The 21032-nt window shown below is 45.5% G+C and overlaps 1 protein-coding gene across 9 annotated transcripts in view; it reads right to left on the bottom strand.

The window, feature by feature from the left end:
- RUS5 (root UVB sensitive protein (Protein of unknown function, DUF647)) overlaps positions 1-21032 on the bottom strand; it is a 218744-nt gene that overhangs the window by 128369 nt on the left and 69343 nt on the right. The gene's annotated exons all lie outside the window — the stretch shown is intronic.

The following is a 21032-nucleotide window of genomic DNA, read 5'->3' as shown; positions in this document are numbered from 1 at the left end:
CTCTCACTAAAATTGTAAAAGATTTTCTAGGAAACATCAAACTTCCTATTGAAATCCAAATCATGCACCAAATGTGCTATAATCTCCTTATCGAAACTCATATCCTTCATCATCTAACTCACTATACTTTTTGGAAGGATCATATTGTCTCCTCCTACCAAGGATAGAAAACTCATATTCCTTTACAAGAACAAATTGATAGAAGTATATACTCTATATCCCAAGCATCTCCTCCAAAAAAAATGCAACAAACAGAACACTGGCTACAACAGGAATTGCAAAAATATCAAACAAAAATCTAGCAAATGAAAACTCAATTCAAAGCTTTTATGCATGATGATCCCTTAATGTTTCAGGAGAAACAATAGAAGTTTGCTATTACCTTACCCCTTAAGGATAATGCCATTCCCTTCAAAGCTGTTCACAAGGGAATATCCTTAAGCTCTTGATGGTACGTGTCTAAGACAGCAGCCATACAACTAACATTAAGACCACAACAGAAAAGAAGTATAATGCTGATTGCAATATATCCTAGATGGAGATAAGGATACTTTTGTTGGTCTTTTTGTTTTGGGATTTTATGCATGACTAAAGCGAGGAGATTAACATATTGATCCTGAGCTAAAGTATCATCGGCAGTTAAAATACTTTGGTCTTCAACACAGAGTGTTGAAGCTTTGAACTTAAAGAGATTGTTTTTGCCATAGATATTGGCGGCACCAACACACACACACACACACACTCACTCATACACATATATATACATATATGTATGTATGTATCTGTGTGTGTGTGTGTGTGTGTGTGTGTGTGTGTGTTTTTTTAATTCTGATTTTTTGCTTTTCATTAATAGATAAGAGTAAAAAGTTCAAATATACTCTATTGGATTTTGTTTAGTTATTCGGCTCTAGCAATCTAGTATCTATTCTTATCTTAAGAGTTAATTATTATACGACTTTACTCTCATTTATGAGTTATTTATGATATATTATGATTCATTCTAGATTTTGACATATTGTCAGTTTGTTTTGGAATGAGAATTGTGATGCTGCAACTTGACTTAGTAGATATTGTACATGGGCTATTTACATGTTTATTTCAATTTTCTTTGTGTGATATGTATGAATCATAAAATTTGAAGTCTGAACCACCAACTTATAAGTCAATAATGGATCATGGATGTGTAACATGTTATTCTCAATTGACTCTCCTGTATTATCACTCAAGCTCCACTGGCCCTTTTTTATTTAAGAAAGAGTTGCATAGAGGTTTAAAACCTCTTTCCCTAGTTAAAACTATTTTTAAAAACCCATGTTTCTTATTTTACCCCCTCTTGAAAGAAACTTACGAAATTCTAGCTGCTATGCAAGCAATGCTCCAAATTTTTGCTCTATTGAGCCTAACAGAGAGCTACAACCAAGATTGTCTCCCACTAAAATGTCTAAAGTTGAAGTTGCAACAATTGAGTTGAATCTGTTAAGTCACCCTCTTCCATCCACTTCGCATCCAATGGTACATATTTTTTTAAACTTCAACAAATAACGACACGAGACTTTACTTTTAGCCTTGTAATTTTTAGTATTTTCCTTAGGCATCAAATTTCCATAAACTAGCGGTTGTAAATATGAAGGCATAGGAGGTACCACTCCTACATTTGCATCAGCCACACCCATGCTTTGGTTATTAGGACCAGCCCCTAAACTTTGCATTTTATAGTGCCCTAAATGACCTCCCACATGTCTATACAAGCTTGATTGTGACCCTACCTACATGTCAATATTTCCATATATGCCATGTTGTAACACACACTAGGACCATGCCCCAAAAAAGATGGTACAATGATAAGCAGAAGGAGCTATACAAGCTAAAACCAGCCTTCCTTCTCAAAGAGGGTGGTAAAACCTGATCAAGCACTTACTTACATCAGTTAACAAATAAACATAAATTAAAAATGCACACCTTACTAAAACATTCTTGGACATTGGACACACTGTTGGCCCCAACATTGGTGCCCTTTGCAGTATATCTTTAACTTGGATGGCTATTGCATAGAGTACAATTGAGATTTCTTAATGTTGGGACGAGTGCGGAATGAAGTGCGAGACAGAAATAGAGCAAAAACAATGTTAAGAGTGAGAGTGAGAGAATCCCAAGATGAGGGTACCAATTGAGTGACAGTACACAAAGAATAAAATGTATTTATATGCTAGGGTACAAATAAGGGTTTGTTCACACCCGTAAGTTTATACACACGGAGATTAAAAAAACCTTACACTCGAAGGGACTTTACACCCAACCACCTCCCATTTAAAGGCCCGAAGTGGCACCTGTAAGCTAGCCAGCTTTCACTAATCGGATGCAATGCTCATGCTAAGAAATTGCAAGACTCTTAGTGAAAACATTTGCACGGTTAGCTTGGATTTTGACCTTAGTCAATGTGACAAGACCATCATCCAAGACTTGTCAAATGAAGTGGTACTAAACATCTATGTATTTGGTACGTACATGAAACATGGCATTCTTAGCCAAATATACAGCACTCCAGCTATCACAACCAAGCACTAGAGTACGTGAAAAAAGACCAAAATCCTTGACCAAACAACCAAGCCAAATAGATTCCTTAGAAGCTTCTGTGGCTGAAATATATTCAGCCTCTGTAGTACTTAGTGCTACAATTTTTTGCAACCTTGAATACCAAGAAATGACCCCACTAGCCAAAGTAAAAACATACCCATTGGTAGATTTTCTAGTGTCAAGATATCCGGCGATGTTCAAATCACAAAATCCCTGCAACTCTAGTGTACCCTTTCCATAGCATATACACTTCTCTTCTGTACCTTTAAAGTATCTAAAGATACATTTCATTGCTTCCCAATGTGGCTTGCCAAGGTTAGACATGAATCTACTAATAACTCCCACTGCATGAGCAACATTAGGACAAGTTGCAACCATGGCATACATCAAAGAACCAGAAGTTGATGCATAAGGTATGCCCTTCATAGCAGTAGCAACTGCATCATGTTTTGGGCAATCAACTTTGCTAAGCTTTGTATATGGTAGTAAAGGCACGTCAAGAGGCTTAGCATCAGCCATATTAAATCTGTCAAGTACTTTGCTGATGTACTTGTCCTGTGAGAGAAACAACAAGTGCTTCCCTCTATCTCTTTTAATGCGCATGCCCAAAATGTGTTCAACTACTCCCAAACCGTTCATTGAAAAGGCTGAACTCAGCTGTCTTTTAAGAGCATTTAAAGTACTTTTATGCTTTCTTGCAATCAACATGTTATCCACATCTAAGACCAGCACAATAAGGCTTCCATCATCAACCTTTTTAAGTGTATAAACACTGATCTGCATGACTGCATTTAAATCCATGGCTGAGCATAAAAGTATCAAACTTTTTATACCACTGTCTAAGGGCTTGTTTCAGCCCAAATAAACTGCATTTCAGCTTACAAACTAAATGCTCTTTCCCTGGAATAGCAAAACCTTCGGAATGTTTCATGTACAGCTCTTCATCCCGGTAACCATGAAGAAATGCAATCTTCACATCTATCTGATCCAACTTTAAATCCAAGGATGCAGTGAGACCAAACAAGACATGGAGTGTAGTCATCTTCACCAAGGGTGAAAAACCTCCTAGAAGTCTATTGCTTTCCTTCTGTGTATAGCCCTTAGCAACCAAACGTGCCTTGTAGTTGGGCTTCCCATCAATACATTTCACATTGTAAACCCATTTATTAGGAATAGCTTTCCTATCCTTGGGCAAAGGTACAAGCTTCCATGTGTTATTTGCATACAAAGACCTTATCTCTGACTAGCAAGCTCCCACTTTCTCTTATTTTAACATGATTGTGCCTCTGTAAATGCCTAAGGCTCACCTTCATCAATCAATAAAATGCAATCCAAAGATGGTTGAAACCTCTATGGCTGCCTTCTGACATGTGTAGACCTTTTTACCGAATGATCTGTATAGTTAGGAAATGGGACTACATCCTCAGGTATGTCCACACCATCACCTGGTGGCCGAAGGATTCATTGCTTTTTCTTTTTTGTCGAGCAGATTTAGGCACTTTAGCAAAGATAAATTCCATTTCGGTGGCTGATTTTCAGCATTTTCTTGCTGCTGTAACTTGTTTTTAGAATGTTCTTCTTGTTGTCCTATTCCATCATGTGCATTTATTTGTTGTCCATTATCTTCTAGCTATAGGACAATAGGTTGCTGCTCATTTTCAACATCAAAAGGGATAGAATCTTCAGCTAATGATTGCTGAATGGGTGGCTATTCATGCTGAAATTTGACCTTCTTTTTGTCAAGGTCACCATGTGTAGCATTTTTCAGCAACTTTGCCTCATTAAATACTACATCTTGGCTGCGTACTATCTTCCTGTCCTAAGGAAGCCAAACTCTATAACCCATCTCTCCCTCATCTCCATATTCCATGAAGATGCCCTTGATGGATTTCATGTCTAGTTTAGTCCTCTGAGTTACAAGAACATACATAAAGGCATCACAACCAAAGACACGCAAATCGTCATATGAAGTAGGTTTGCTAGACCAAGCCTCTTCAAGAATGCCATTTTCCAATGCACAATTAGGAGAGTGATTGCATATATGAACTGCAATTTTCAGAGCCTCTCCCCACAACTGTTGCGGGAGATTAGCTATGGACAGCATGCATCCGACTCTCTCACAAAGTGTGTGATCATATCTTTCAACCACACCATTTGATGTAGGATTGTAAGGGGTTGTCAACTCCCTCTTAATGCCATGCATGTCACAAAAATTTTTTAACTCATTACAAACATACTCGCCCCCATTATCTATTCTTTTAGCTTTTAACTTAAGCCCTTTTTGTGTAGTAACAAAGGCATAGAACCTTTTAAAAGCATCCAACACTTTACTTTTGCTCTTTAATATATACACCCATGACTTTCTACTAAAATTATCAATAAAAGTGACAAAGTACCATGCATCCCCATGTGAATTAATAAGCAGAGTGCACACATCAAAGTGTACTAAGTCAAGAGCATTGGACTTTTTAACGATACCAAAGTAATTAGAAGACATCACATGTTTTCCATATATGCAATCATTACAAAAGTTGAGACTAGAGCCTTTTACATCAAATCTCCCTAAAGAGGAGAGAACCTAAAGGCCTTTCTAACTCATATGGCCAAGTCTTTTATGTCTTGTTGCCTTAAACAATTAGCATGGAGCCCTTGTGGACCTTCCAAGATCCACCACCAAAGGTAGTAAAATATCATCTTGCATCAAGCTTCCTAACTGACAATAGACTTTTCTTTATGCCATGTACATATCTGACATCCTACAAAATTAGCTCTTGGCCATATTCAAGGGCAAAGTGAATGGTACCTACACCCTCTATTTCACATACATAATTGTTGCCCAAGTAAACCTTGCCTAGGCAACTTGCAGTGTATTCAGAAAATGACTTCAAAGAGGGAGTAACATGAAAAGAGGCACTGTTGTCCACTATCCATGATTGGGACAGCCCATCATGAGCTGAAAGTAAGGCAACAATCACCTCCTTTTTGGTGATGTGTATATCACCTGCTGCTACCATAACATCTACATCATTACATGAGACTGCAATAAGTATCTCTCCAGTAATAGAGAGCTCTTCAATCACCACACTAGATGCAACATTTGCCTTTCCAACTTCTTTTCACGGAGAGCTATCATCATCTCTTCTTATCGTCCTTTTTCTTTCATTGCTATTTCTTTCTTTCTTGCTCTTTCTTGTAGTACTGACAATCGAGCTTTTTATGCCGTTTACGCCCACATTGATAGCAAGTAATATCCTACTATTTGTCATTGCTTTTACTCCTGCTTTTGCCTTTATTTCTTACACTACCCCTCTTTTTTAACCTACCTCTGGGATAATAGACTAAACCACTTCTTTCTCCATTGGACTTTCTTCTAATCTCCTCATTGAGAATAGAGTCCCCTAACACCATCAAAGGTTTAAGCAAGATTTTTGCTTAGTGAAACAACCAAAGACTCCGAGTTATCATGCAAAGTCATCAACAAGAAAATGGCCTTCAATTTATCATTGAAGGGCTGTAAACTAGAGTCCTGCAACTGGCTCAAAATCCATATGAAAGCACTCAAATGCTCAGATGCTAGCTTGGACTCATCCAACTCAATGTTTACAAGCTTGCGCATGAGATACACTTGATTTACTAGAGTTGTATTTTTATACGTGTCCATCAACTTTTTCCATATGGCATAAGCCATATTAAGACACTTAATGTCAATAAGTGCATCATCAAATACAGTCATTTTAATGTGTGCAATGGCCTTCTTGTTGAGTCTAGCCCAATCCTCATCTATCATAGCTACAGGCTTGATTTCCCCGAGAGCATCATCACAACCTTGAGAAACAAAATGCCTTGCATCCTGTCCTTCCACAAGTCAAAGCAAGTGTCACCAAACCTCTTGATTTCAAGAAGGGATTTAGTGTCATTGCTGCTGAAAGAGTTCAACAAAGTGCAAGTACCAATGTTGTATTTTATAACAGTAAGTATTTGGCTGAATATTCAGCTAAGTTCAGCCCAAAATTTCAGGAGATAAGAGCAAGATTTGATCCAAGTTCATGTACAACAGTAGAAGACATGACTTTCAACAATATAACTGAGATTTCAGTATATAATCCATGCATACACCACTACAAAGTGACTCCCGCTTCAGCAATATCACCAAAAATAAATTTGCAACAATCCCAGATCTGCAAGTGATCACTAAGATTGTTGCACCATGGATATTCAGCAATATATCATCTCAATGGGAGCTGCCAAACATGTGTACTGCATACATATGTGTCCAAATGCACTTCTGATACACAGAGACACCAAATTTCTCTGCAATTTCTTCAAAATCTCACAAGTGGGAGATAATAAGCTCGAATTTCACTGCTTTCAGCACCAAGATTGCTTCAGCAATGTCCCAAATATGCATTTCGCACATCAATTTTGCCAAAATTCACAAATTTCAGCAAAAGTCCCAAAATTTCATTGACAATCTGCCCCAATTGCATTAATCTCTGTTCCCAAGCATTAAATAGGTAAATTTAGCAAAATTTTGCAAAATTTTGTAAAAGCCCCAAATTTCTCAAGTCCAAATGTGCACCAATGTCAGTAAATTTGGCTTAGGTGAGCAAAATTTGACTGATACATAAAAAGTCCAAAATTTTCAAGGCCAATGTACACAATTTCTGCAATTTCCGAGTCCAATGTCACTATTATGCATGACCAGCATCAAATCTCAAAAAACCCCAAATTTTCGAGCATAAATATGTACAAATCTACGAGTTGTGCTGATGCGTGTGAATCTACGTTAATGAGAAGGGAAATGGCTTGCAAGATTTTATTTTTTTTAATTGACGAAAAGGAGCTATTGAAGAGTGGCGCCCGTTGACCTGCCTCACACCTGGCCTGTCGCACCATGTTAGATCTCCGCCATCTCCTGGTTAACCTGTAGCATCAAGCCCGAAATGTTTTCTGACCTATTGCGCAGCTACCTAACTTATCACCTACCATCACAACTAGTCTCTGTGCATGCTTGTTCAGTCACGATAGCTGTTGACTACCTGTGTCTAACCAATTTGGTCAAAACAATAACTGGCCTGTTGCCCAATGACTGCCTGAAAGGTGAACAGTCGGACTCCTTCACACGCACAAAACTGACTCACACTGTCCTCAGGAAGCACGCACACACTTGCCACAGCTCGAATACCAGTTTGTTGGGATGAGTGCGCAATGAAGTGCGATATACAAATGGAGCAAAAACTGTGTTCAAAGTGAGAGAGAGAATCCCAAGAGGAGTGTACCAATTGAGTGATGGTACACGAAAAATAAAATGTATTTATATGTTAGGGTACAAATAAGGATGTATTTACACCCGTAAGTTTATACACATGGAGATTAATGGAACCTTACACCCAAAGGGACTTTACACCCAACACTTAATCTCCTCCATTGATCCAAAGCCCCCTTGCTGTTACAACTGATCAACAAATCTTCCAAGCAATTTGCCACTTGATTTTCACCTAGAACTTATACAAATCGGACCTCTAACTCACCAAATGCTGCTACAAATGAAATGGGATGGGCTGGCATCTGGAATCCCTAGTAATTCCTTGAATTCCAGCTGTCGATTTCAATGTACGATGCCCCTAACTGCTGGCAGAGGTCCCAAGTGGCTGCTCAACCCTAATTTCTGCTAAGAGTTAGGGTTCACAGCAGAAATCTTACTGTTGCCCACCAAATCTTGGCTGAGAAATGCTAAGATACTCAAAGAATGGACTAGAGAAGGTGAGAGAATGCTAAGGAGAGAGAAATTTTAGAGTTTCCACACAGGAAAATCCATGAATCTATCTGATCCCTACCTTGATCAGTATTAAATGTTGTCACCTTCTGCATGGAGCCTCCAAGATGCTATCACTTGCCCACACACGCTCTTACTAGCCCCAAATGAGCCCCAATCTACTGTCACCCCATCTGTGATAACTCTTGGCTGCTGTCACCTAGAGCAAATGGCTGCTTTCTGGCCCAAAAACTTAGGAGTAGCACCTCCTCTCTTTCAAGGTTGTTAGGTATAAAAGGTACGATACAATACGGTACAATACAATATTAATTGGTACCTTAAAATTTTATAAGGTACGGTATGCTATTAGTGCAAAATTAAAAATTGCCTTGGTTATTTTGGACTACAGATAACAAACCACATGTATAGAGCTAAAATAGCAATATCACTTAAGTTAATAAGATGAATACACAAGGGTAACATGGAAAAACCTGATGCGCAACATGCGTAATGTGCTACAAGTATACAAATGGGAGTGTATAGATGATACATCATACATCATACAAAAAAGCAAAGTGTAGGGTGGATGGACAGAGAGGCTCTTCATTCTTTTGTGTGTGTGTGTGTGTGTGTGTGTGTGGGAAAGAGAGAGAGAGAGAGAGAGAGAGAGAGAGAGAGAGAGAGAGAGAAAGAGAGAGAGGCTTAGCAGTTTCAAGGGAGAGTAGGGAGATAAAGACAAAGAGAGGGGAGAGAGAGGCTTGGAATTGTGTATCCATCTTGGAAGTTGAGAGAGAGAGCGTAAGAGAGACCTGAAATTATGATAATAAACATAAGGCTTGGAAGTTGGAATATATTGTATGGTTAGCTCTTCATGGGCAAAAAGTAGCCTATTTTTTTTATGAATTGGTACGGATACGTACTGTACGGTACAATACAAACCGTCTGGAATGAACCAGCCCGTACGTAGTACAAATGCAACTCTCTCTCTCTCTCTCTCTCTCTCTCTCTTTCGTAAAAGATAATTGTATTAATTACGAAAAAAGTACAAGTTTACTTGATTACAAGATACATGATGGCACTAAGCCATCATGTGAAAAGGTTCTAGTTCTAAGAGTTACAAAGTCATGGCAAAGATGTAGAGGAAATTGCCATATGCCAGGGACGCAAGTCCTCCCGGGAAAGTAAGTCAGAATGCTGAAGAAGATCTATCTGCCAATACAAGAGACCCTTAAGCCTAGCAATATGCCGCTGAACATTACAGGCGGAATCAAAAAGAAAAGCATTCCGAATGGTCCAGTTATGCCAACAGCCCCAATATCGAAGAAAGTGAAACACGAGCTTCATATGTGGCTGTGCCGGTGTTGGGTATTTGGGCTGCACAAAGACCCAATCAAAGGGCCTTAGCGAGAAACCAACCACCGCTCTACAAACGGCTGACGAGAACAACCATATTTTCTTAGCAATAGGGCAAGAAATAAATCGGTGATGGGCAGATTCGACACTGGTGGTGCAAAAGAAACACTTGCCATTGGATATTCGTCGCTTGGAAAGAGCCGAAGCAAGCGGAAGACCCCCAATCATCACCCTCCAAAGAAAGACCTTATATTTGAAGGGTGTCTTGTTCAACCACCCTTCCATTACAGTTCCCCTCCACCATAACCGGGATTTACGCAATCCCCATAGAGCATTAGCTTTAGTAACCAGCCAGTGATGATCTTTAATCAGAAGATGATAGACCTGGTTAGCGGAAGCTTTGTCTAAACTCAGCCGGCCTTCAAAGTCCCCATCCAGCCAAGGACGATCCGAAGCAAGGGCAGGAAAGGGTTGTCTGCTCTGGAGCACCATCAAAAGCTGTTCCCATAAATGCCTGTATCCACGAGGGATCCTAAAAATCCTCCTGGCTGTACGAAATGATATTAACACATTGCGATTGGCAAGGGTGGCATCCGCGACTGAAGTTAAGCCCAAACGTGCCATACGGTTGAATTGTGGTCGAAGCTCTTGTTTACCTTCCCATGAAAGCAACCGCGAGACTGCCAGCAATTCCAGTTGAAAAGAATTAGCAGCTAAACGATCCTCCGTCGGATGCCACTGAGCCTTACGGAGGACCAGTTTCCAGGAACATACCAAATGGGCAAGCAGTGATGAAGAGGAACTAGAGAATCGGGAATCGGCATTAAGAACATGCCACCAAGAACTCTGGATTTGGGTATTGCCATGCCGAGGCCCATGCTCCTCAAGGAAATAATGGGCTATAACGACCCATGGATGATGATCTGAGCACATGGCATGGAAAAGAGACCAACGGAGGGCCAGCATGTGAGTTTGGGCCATCCAAAATAGCTCCTCCACCCATGCGTTTGGGGGTGCACGCATGCGACCAAGAAATCCAGGAAATGCCTGCATGCAAGGAATCTTTCTTCCATAACATAAAACGAATAAACCGAGTCAGAGCATTCAGAGTACTAGTAGTCCAGGGCAGCAAGGGCAAGAAATATGTGAGCATCGGCAACATAATTGTCTGGGCTACTTTGAGGCGAACATGGAATGGCCAGGCCTGAGACTTCCAATACAGGAACTTAGCCGCTAGTTTCTGAGAAGTCCACTGTAGAAGCTGCTTTGGGGGAACATCAACACCCAAGGGGTAGCCAAGTGGCCTGACAATGGAGCCACGAGGCACAATGATACCCTGCCAGTTCAATGACTGCAAATCCGACTCCGTGCAGCTGAGAATGGTTGATTTCAACGCATTGATGCGAAGGCCGGAAGCCTGACCAAAGAGAGCCCAAACATCCAATGCTTTGCGAAGGTTATCCTTATCCGCCCGCAGAATCATAAAGCTGTCATCCACCAAGGATTGACTAATGAAATGTTGTCCAGAAGGAAGCGACAATCCAGCCAACTGAGTGGAAGCTGCCATATGAGATAACATTGAAAGAACTGGATGAGTCGCAAGGGCAAAGAAGAGAGGGCTCAATGGGCACCCCTGTCTGACAGAGCGGGCAAGGGAAAATGGCTCGATAACGCCTCCATTCAACATGACTCGCGAAGACGCCGCTGCACTGATGATGTAGATCAGTCGAGACATCCAATCACATAAGCTCTGCAACAAAAGACCAGTCCAGATAGTCGAAAGCCTTTTCCAGGTCCAATTGAATTAGTACGACCTCCTGATTAGAATGCCTTGCATAATCAATCGCCAGTTGCGCATTTAATACATTGTGCAGAATGTTTCGGCCCTTAATGAAACCATATTGAAGAGGATGCACAATGGCAGGGAGATGCTTGTGGAGCCGATTCGCCATTACTTTGGAAAAGATTTTGTACATAGAACCCATTAAAGAAATTGGGCGCCAATGTTTCAACATAGACGGTGAAGGAACCTTTGGAAGCAGTTTAATAAGTCCTTTCCATGGGGAAGGCATAATCCCCATTTCCCACACCTGCTGAAACAAAGCCGTCAATGGTTTCGCCAATTGGGTAACAAAAACCTCAAAGAACTCATTGGTGAGACCATCCCAGCCAGGACTTTTATCCTTGGGTAAGTGTAACAAAACATCCATAACCTCCGCCTCAAAAATATCTGACTCCATAGTGGCTTGCATGTCCTGCGGAACCTGATTGCGGACCAACTCATAAAAAACTGAACGGGCCTGAGTAGTTTGGGCTGAAGGTGGAGAAGTGGAACCAAGAAGGTCAATGAAATAATTCCTACACATATGCACAATAGTCTGCGGATCAAGGACCAGGTGCCCTTCTGCATCCAGGAGTCTAGTCATATTCTCTCTAGCACGAGAGGCATGGAGGGCTCGAAAGAACTTATGAGTCTGACACGCATTATCTTGCAAAGTCTCCGTCAGATGCTGCAATTTGACCTACTAATACGATTTCAACTGAAACTCTTGAATAAGATGAGCCACACGCATTGCTAGTGCTAGTAGAAATGCATCATCTGGAGCGTCCACCAGCAGAGAACGGACCAAAGCCAGCAAGTCCTCCGGTGCTTGCCGACGCTGTCGACAAAGAGAGGCATGATGGATTCCATACTGCCGAGCAACCCGCTGCACATTAGAGAGCAATCATTCAAACAAAGCAGTGCCCTGAGAGGAGAAGTCCAGTAAGAATCTATCAATCAATTGCTGCATATAACCCTGAAAGATTGCATGCTCCAAATAAGACGAGTTAAAACGCAAAGGGAGCCTCTCCAGAAATTGCTTAAAAGGTGCAATGGGTTGTGCGAGCATCTCAAGCTGCAGAGGAAAATGGTCCGACAATGCATATTGCTGCAACACTTTCATTTCAAGCATCTCAGGGAGGAAATCATCATTCTGCATGATGTATATGCGGTCCAGCCGCGACCATGTTGTTGCATACTGAGCGGAATGGAAAGTAAACCCTGTAGAAGATGGGTGCAGCCATGACCAGAGATCTTGCTTAAGAACAGCAAGAGCCAACTCATGCCACCTGCGGCTTTTCGGCGCATCCATTACCGAATGCTCCAATGTGGACTGCGAAGAATCAACACACATATTGAAATCCCCCATGAAGAGGCCCCGTCTGCCAAGTGACAAAGAAGTCTGCAAAGTATGCCAAAGCTCCCGGCGCGATAAAGGATCGTTCGGAGCATAGAGGCCAAGTAACCATAAGATCTCTCCATCGAATAAAATTTCAATCACCACAAAGCGGCCATGCACATCATTTTTAATAAGAAGAGGCTGATATTTTTCGTGTACAATCATGAGCACACCAGAATAACGCATGGCATGTGTCCCTGCATAGAACAGACGAAAGCCATGGCAATCCACAACTTTTCCGGCTTCACCGTGACTCTTGTGTTCAACAGCACACAAGACATCCCACTGATTCTCATGCAATACAGTCCACATAGCATGTTGCTTATGGCGAGAACAGATTCCTCGCACATTCCACGTGGCTATTTTCATGTGGTTTTTGTAAAAGAAAATCAGGTACGAGGCACAGCTTGCCTCGATTTGACCTTTTCTGCGAGAATGTCCAGGACTCCTCATCCAAGAAATCAGCCAACACGGCAAAAGAGTTCTGCGGACCAGATTTGGAGGTAGACAGCATATTTGCTGGCTTGGGAATGGAGCGGGGATAACAACGATCCCACGGGGTAATGACGTTGCCTTTGGTATCAAAAGCCAACTTAGCTGGTGGACCCTTTCGACGATCCGAATACATTCTCCGAGTGGACTGAGGACGGGGGGCAGAGGAAGCCATCGCAGGAGGAGAGTGCTCCGACGGCAACATTTCTTTCCTACGCATATAAATACGCATGGAATCTTGTGACGCAGAAGGCACAGAATTCTCCATGCCAGCAACCACCCTGGTACCCTTTTTTGCGCGTACTTCAACCCAGTCTGTGCCACAGGAATCTAAACCTGAAACCTGTTGTTTACCTTTATCCAGAGCTTTAGGTGGGTGAATAGCATCCTGCGACGGGACATCACATACCATAGCTTCCATGGGTAGCGCAACATGCCCAGAATCTAAAGTGTGTTGCTATTCTGGGCATTCGGCCATGAAATGCCCTAATTTTCCACAAGAAAAGCAATGTCCTGCAAATTTGCCCCATTTCAAACGAAAGTGTAAAGGATGCATGCCAGAGCAATTGAGACGTAACCACGCAGGACTTTTCCTGGTAGTGTCCCATAACATACACAAGCGGTTATGATTCACTACCCTTAAACTTGGAGGGACCAGAACACTACCCAGAGCAGCCATGGTGTCCTTCAACAATGGCCAATAAACAGCCGGGCAATTTTCCACTTCAACCCATACAGGGCACTTCCGTTGCAGCAGGCGCTGAAAATCTGCCATTGGGCACCATGGTACAACATGAACCAAACGGCGATCAAAAAACAGAGGCAGTTTAGACAGAAGAGCAACACGGTGCGTCTCAGATTTTAACAGCACCTCAAAAAAACCTCGGGGCCCCACAAAAATCTCTTCAACACATTCCCCTTGTAGCAGACTGTGCAACCACTGGCGAATACGGGAAAGTTGGGGGATTCTACCAGTGAAGAAGAGTATCACCGCGAGATCATAGAATACTGAAAAGGAGCGCAAGACAGATTTGGGGTCAACAGTGGCTTCCAAAACATCTTCCGGTGCATAGTCAAAAAAGACTTGTTGATTATGTTGAACATAATCGTCAAGTAGAGTGTTGGCAAACTCTAGCAAATGCTCCCAGTCAACATCCTGAGAGTCTGCAGAATCCGAAGCAACCTGAGCATGGGAACGATCCTGATGATCCATTGACTCTTCCGAAGTGTGCTTGGTGTGTTTGCCTGCAGGCTGAAAGTCAGGAGTAGTGGGCATCTCTTCATTGCACGGAACCATATCATCGGGTTCCTCGATATCAGAGTCCGGACCAAGCGCTGCCACCGTTTGGTCTATAAAATCCAGGTCCAGGCCAGCCATGGTGTATCACTGCGTATACCGATCAGAGGCCGAACGAAGATCTCACGGGAGGAAGGAATGCGCAGGCCGCTCTCCCTCTTTCTCAGGCAAAAGGGACCCGGCACTGGACTGACGAAGAAGCTTGGGAAGCGCATGCGCAGAAATAGGCGGCCGCTGTGCAGAGAAGGCATGTCCGCAGGCAGAGAAGGGCTCGTTCCCTTTGCTGGCTCACGTTGTCGCGCGCTCTGTGGCAACCTAGGTGTGACTGGCTGCTGCCCCTTGGTGGCAAAACGGGCAGATCAAGGCGGGGAGCAGGCAGGGGGCGACGGAATGTCTAGGCAGAGGGCGAGCTCTCTCTCTCTCTCTCTCTCTCTCTCTCTCTCTCTCTCTCTCTCTCTCTCTCTCTCTCTCTCTCTCTCTCTCTCTCTCTCTCTCTCTCTCTCTCTCTCTCTCTCTCTCTCTCTCTCTCTCTCTCTCTCTCTCTCTCTCTCTCTCTCTCTCTCTCTCTCTCTCTGACGAAAGCTGCTCCCATAAATCACGGTATCCACGCGGGATCTTGAAGAGTCGCCGAGCAGTCCGAAACGATACGAGGACATTGCGAGTGGCAAGGGTAGCATCTGCAACCGACGTCACACCTAAACGGGCCATGCGATTAAATCTTGGTCTGAGTTGATGTTTATCTTCCCATGAAAGGAGTCTCGATACTGCCAATAATTCCAGCTGAAAGGAGTTAGTCTGCAAGCGGTCCCCTACTGGGTGCCAACGGGCCTTTTGGAGCACCACTTTCCAAGAGCCCACCAAGAGCAGTAACAAAGAGGAAGAGGGACTGGAAACACAAGAGTCAGCATTAAGCACATGCCACCAGGAGGCCCGAAGCCGTGTGTTGCCATGGCGGAGCCCGCTGTCCTCAAGAAAATAACGGGCTATGATGGTCCATGGGTGATGGTCCACACACATGGCACGAAAAAGGGACCAACGGAGAGCTAACATATGAGTGTGTGCATCCAAAATAGCTCCTCCACCCATGCGCTTAGGGGTACATGCGTGTGACCATGAAATCCAGGAAATGCTGGCCTGCAGTGAATCCTTCTTCCACAGCATGAAACGGATGGGATGAGTGAGGGCCTTCAAAGTAGTAGGCGTCCATGGCAACAAAGGCAGGAAATACGTTAGCATTGGAAGCATGATTGTCTGGGCCACTTTGAGGTGGACATGGAATGGCCACGCTTGCGACTTCCAATACATAAACTTCGCCGCCAGTTTTTGTGAAATCCACTCCAGCAGGTCTTTTGGCCGTACATCCACCCCCAATGGGTATCCAAGATACCTGACGATGGAGCCACGGGAAACCACCTGGCCTTGCCAGCCTAAGGACTGTAAATCAGGCTCCGTACAACTGAGAATGGCTGACTTAAGGGCATTGATGCGAAGCCCAGAGGCCTGACCAAAGAGCGACCAAACATCTAATGCCCTTCGAATGTTGTCCCTGTCCGCCTGCAAAATCATAAAGGTGTCATCAGCCAAAGATTGGCTAACGAAGTGCTGACCCAACGGAAGAGACAGTCCGGCCAGCTGAGCAGAGGCTGCCATGGAGGATAACATTGAAAGGACCGGGTGAGTCGCCAGGGCAAAGAAGAGAGGGCTCAAAGGACAACCCTGTCTGACCGAGCGTGCAAGGACAAATGGCTCTGTAACTCCACCATTAAGCATAACTCTGGAGGAATCCTCAGCACTAATGGTGTAGATCAATCGGGACATTCGGGTACCAAAGCCCATAGCCGACATGAGGTCTGCAATGAAAGACCAGTCCATATAATCAAACGCCTTTTCCAATTGGATCAATACCACTTCCTGACCGGAGTGCCGCGCATAGTCAATAGCCATTTGCACATTTAAGATATTATGCAGAATGTTGCGGCCCTTAATGAAACCATATTGGAGAGGATGCACAATAGCTGGAAGGTGCTTGTGAAGCCGATTCGCCAGCACTTTGGAGTAGATTTTATACATGGAGCCCATCAAAGAGATTGGTCTCCAGTGTTGCAACTTTGACGGCGAAGGGACCTTTGGAATTAGTTTGATAAGGCATTCTTTCCATGAGGAGGGCATGACCCCCGTTTCCCACGCCTACTGAAACATGGCCACCAATGGCTTCACCAACTGCGTGGCCGAGGTCTGAAAGAATTCATTCGTGAGACCATCCCAGCTAGGACTTTTATCCTTCGGCAGGTGCAACAAGACGTCCATAACCTCTTCCTCGCAAATATCCGTCTCCAAAGTGGCTTGCATATCAACTGGAACCTGCTGGCGGACCAGATGATAGAAGACCAAGCGGGCATGCGTAACCTGGCTAGAAGGCGAGGAAGAGGAACCAAGAAGTTCCATAAAATAGTTTCTGCACATAGTGACAATGGTCTGCGGATCCGTGATCATGCGACCTTCCGAATCCTGGAGTCTGGTCATATTTTCGCGAGCCGGAGACGCATGCAAGGCGCGAAAGAACTTATGAGACTGACAGGTGCTATCTTGCAATGTGTCCGTCAAGTTGTGCAGCTTGGCCTGTTGATAAGATTTCAACTGAAACACTTGAATAAGATGGGCCAACCGCCTCTCTAGAGACAGCAGAAAATCATCATCAGGGGAATCTAGAAGCAAGGAACGGACCAAAGCCAGTAAGTCTTCTGCTGCATGTCGACGTCGGCGGCAAAGCCAGGCATGATGGATCCCATACTGCCGAGCAACCCACTGCACATTAGAGAGCAGCCGTGCAAATGAAGGCAAGCCCTCAGAGGCGAAGTCCAATAAGAACCTCTCAATCAGCTGCTGCATATAGCCCTGGAAAATTGAATGCTTCAAATAAGAGGAGTTGAAACGTAACGGGAGCCTATCCAGCAGTTGCACAAAGGGTGCAATAGAGTGTGCCCGCATCTCAAGCTGGAGGGGGAAATGGTCCGACAACGCATATTGCCACAAGACCTTCATTTCCAGCATCTCGGGAAGAAAATCATCCCCCTGCATGATATACATTCTGTCCAGTCGCGACCAGGTAGTTGCATATTGTGCGGAATGAAAAGTAAATCCTGAAAAAGAAGGGTGAAGCCACGACCAAAGATCTTGCTTGAGTACGTGCAAAGCAAAGGAACTCCACACCCGGCTTTCCGGCGTATCCATTACCGAATGCCCTGAAGTGGATTGAGAAGAGTCAACACACATATTGAAATCTCCCATCAAAAACCCCCTTCGGCCGAGTGACATGGAGCCCTGCAAAGTGGACCAAAGATCCCGTCGGGATGCGGGATCATTCGGAGCATAGAGGCCCAATAGCCATAAAATCTCTCCTTCAAATAAGACTTCGATCACCAGAAAGCGGCCCTGCACATCATTTTTAACAAGGACAGGCTAATATTTCTCATGGACAATCATCAGCACGCTCGAATAGTGCGTAGCATGGGTCCCTGCATAAAACAGACGGAATCCATGACAATCCATCACTTTTCCTGCTTCACCGTGACTTTTATGCTCAACTGCACACAATACATCCCACTGGTTCTCATGCAAGACGGTCCACATGGCATGTTGCTTATGGCGAGAGCAAATGCCTCGCACATTCCACGTGGCTATCTTCATGTATCCTCAAAGAAGGAAGTCAGGAACGAGGCGCCTGCTGCCTCGATTTCACCTTTTGCGCGAGAGCATCCAGGACACCCTCATCCAGAAAATCAGCCAATACTGCAAAAGAATTATGGCGACCTGCTTTGGAGGTAGAAGGGAAATCCACTGCCTTGGGAGAGGGGCGGGGATAACGCCAATCCCAGGGTGTAATAACATTTCCTTTGGTATCGAACGCCAGCTTGGCAGGTGGGCCTTTGGGGCCATCGGTATAGGCTCTCCTTGGAGACTGATTATGGGGGGTAGCGGGGCCGTAGGACGCGCAGCCTGCTGTGAAGTGGCCATTTCTTTCCGGCACGTATATGTGCGCACAGAATCCTGGGGCGCAGTAGGCCCAGGATCCGCCAGGCTTGCATCCAACTTTTTACCTTTTTTGGGACGTGCCAAAATCCAGTCAGTGCGACGGGAATCCACACTCAGGACCTGTTGTTTGCCTTTATCCATGACATGAGGAGACTGAAGGACTTCCTGGGGCATGGCATCAAGCAGCATGTCGTCCTTGGGCAGCACAACCTGCGCATCTTCCGAAGACGATTGCTTTTCAGGGCATTCGGCCATGAAATGCCCCAATTTACCACATAAAAAGCAGTTGCCCGCAAAGTTGCCCCATTTTAAGCGAAAATACAAAGGATGCATGCCCGAACAATTGAGGCGAAGCCACGCGGGCCTTTTCCTGGCCGTGTCCCATAGCATGCATAAACAGTTGCGGTTCATCGCCCTGAGGCTTGGGGGAACCAGCACTGTTCCCACAACTGCCATCGCATCCTTCAACATGGGCCAATAGACCGCCGGACAATTTTCCACCTCCACCCACACCAGGCATTCGCGTTGAAGCAGACGCTAGAAGTCGGCCATGGGGCGCCATGGCACAACATGAACCAGGCGGCGATCAAAGAATAGCGGCAACTTGGACAGGAGCTCAGCACGATGCGTTTCTGATTTCAGCAGGACCTCATAAAAGCCGCGAGGTCCAAGGAAGATCTCCTCAACAGACTCCCCTTGCAATAGATGGTGCAACCACTGGCGAATATGCGAAAGCACTGGGATCCTGCCAGTGAAGAAAAGTATAACTGCACGGTCATAAAACACCGAGAAGGATAGCAAGACTGATTTGGGGTCCACCGTGGCGTCCAGCACATCATCCGTTCCCGCAACAGAAAAAGATTCGGTATTATACTGGACATAATCGCCGAGCAGAGTATTGGCGAAGTCCAGCAAATGCTCCCAGTCAATTTCCTGTGAGTCCACAGGATCAGAGGCCACTTGCGCATAGGAGCGTTCCGGAGGACTCATTGGCTCATCAGGCGTATGCTTGGAGCGTTTGCCAGCAGGCAGCAGTTCAGAACTCGGCGGCAACTCCTCCGTGCATGGCACCATATCTTCCGGCTCCTCTGCATCGGAATCAGGGCCAAGGGCTGCCACCGTCCGGTCAAGAAAATCCATATCTAGGCCAGCCATACTGCTGTCTTCACACTCGTCCTGGCAGAGGGCGAGCTAGGTTAGGTGAGGTCGATCCTACGCAGGGACGGATTGCTGGTCCCCAGCTTCACGCAGGATCCAGTCCAGCCTGCGCTGCCCTGGGGGAAGGGGCCACGCGACGCGCAGGGCAGGACGGCGAAGAGATCACAGGGCAGGGCGGCACAGCACGCGGGTGGGTCAAAGACGAAAGGCGCGCAGGGGGGCGACGAAGGGGGCGCAGGGAGTAGCGACAGGCGAGAGGTCAGGGCGGCGCCAAGCACGCAGGTCAGAGGGGCGGCGACAGGGCGGGGCACGCAGGGCCAGACGGACGCCCGACGGACGCAGGGGCAGACTGGCACGCAGGGCCCGACGGGCGCAGGGACTCGCAGGGTCAGACGGGCGCAAGTGGACGCGGAGGGCGGAACGGGACAGGTCAGACGACCTTCTGCAGGGCGACAGTACCAGCCGGCGCCAGCGCGATCGAGCTCCCTGCCATCGCCATCGCGTTCCGTCAAGTTTCCCTCTTCTCTCTCTCTCTCTCTCTCTGTCGTGCGCACTGTAGGTCGACCAGCTGTTCGCAGATAGGCAAGGTCAGGAGTCGAGCCGCAGGGTAGAACAGACCCCACACTCGTCTGAGGGGAGAACGCAGGTAGCGTGTGAGGCAGAGGAGCACGTCTGCGGGTCAGGAGAGGCGCGTCAGATCCTCTCACTCTCTCTCTGACGGGCACGCGCAGATGCAGACAGGCGCGGACGAGCACAAGCGGTCGCGGACGAGCACAAACGATGGCGACTAACGCGACGCAGACAAGCGACGGCGGCGACTGGCGCGGGCGTGTCGGGCGACGGCGGCGACAGACCAGACGGGCGCAGAGAAGACGGGTCGACGGTAGGGTTTCAGTCCAGCTCCCGCCATCGCGATCTCTCTCTCTCTCTCTCTCTCTCTCTCTCTCTCTCTCTCTCTCTCCAACCTTCCAACATTCTCTCTCTCTCTCTCTCTCTCTCTCTCTCTCTCTCCCCCCCCCCCCGGTCGTTCTCCCGTTCTCTCACGTCTGTTCATTCGTCTCCCGTCGTTCTCCCACTCTCCTCGTCCGTTCTCTCTTGTCGTTCTCCCGTTCTCTCATGTCCGTCCCGTCGTTCGTTCTCTCCCGTCGTT

This window comes from Lygodium microphyllum, chromosome 15, assembly GCF_053477565.2.
Source record: "Lygodium microphyllum isolate KBCC chromosome 15, Lygodium_microphyllum_v1.1.10, whole genome shotgun sequence".
In the NCBI taxonomy this organism is placed as follows: Eukaryota; Viridiplantae; Streptophyta; class Polypodiopsida; order Schizaeales; family Lygodiaceae; genus Lygodium; species Lygodium microphyllum.
Note: the sequence above shows the minus strand (reverse complement) of the source record. Positions and strands in the feature narration are given on the sequence as shown.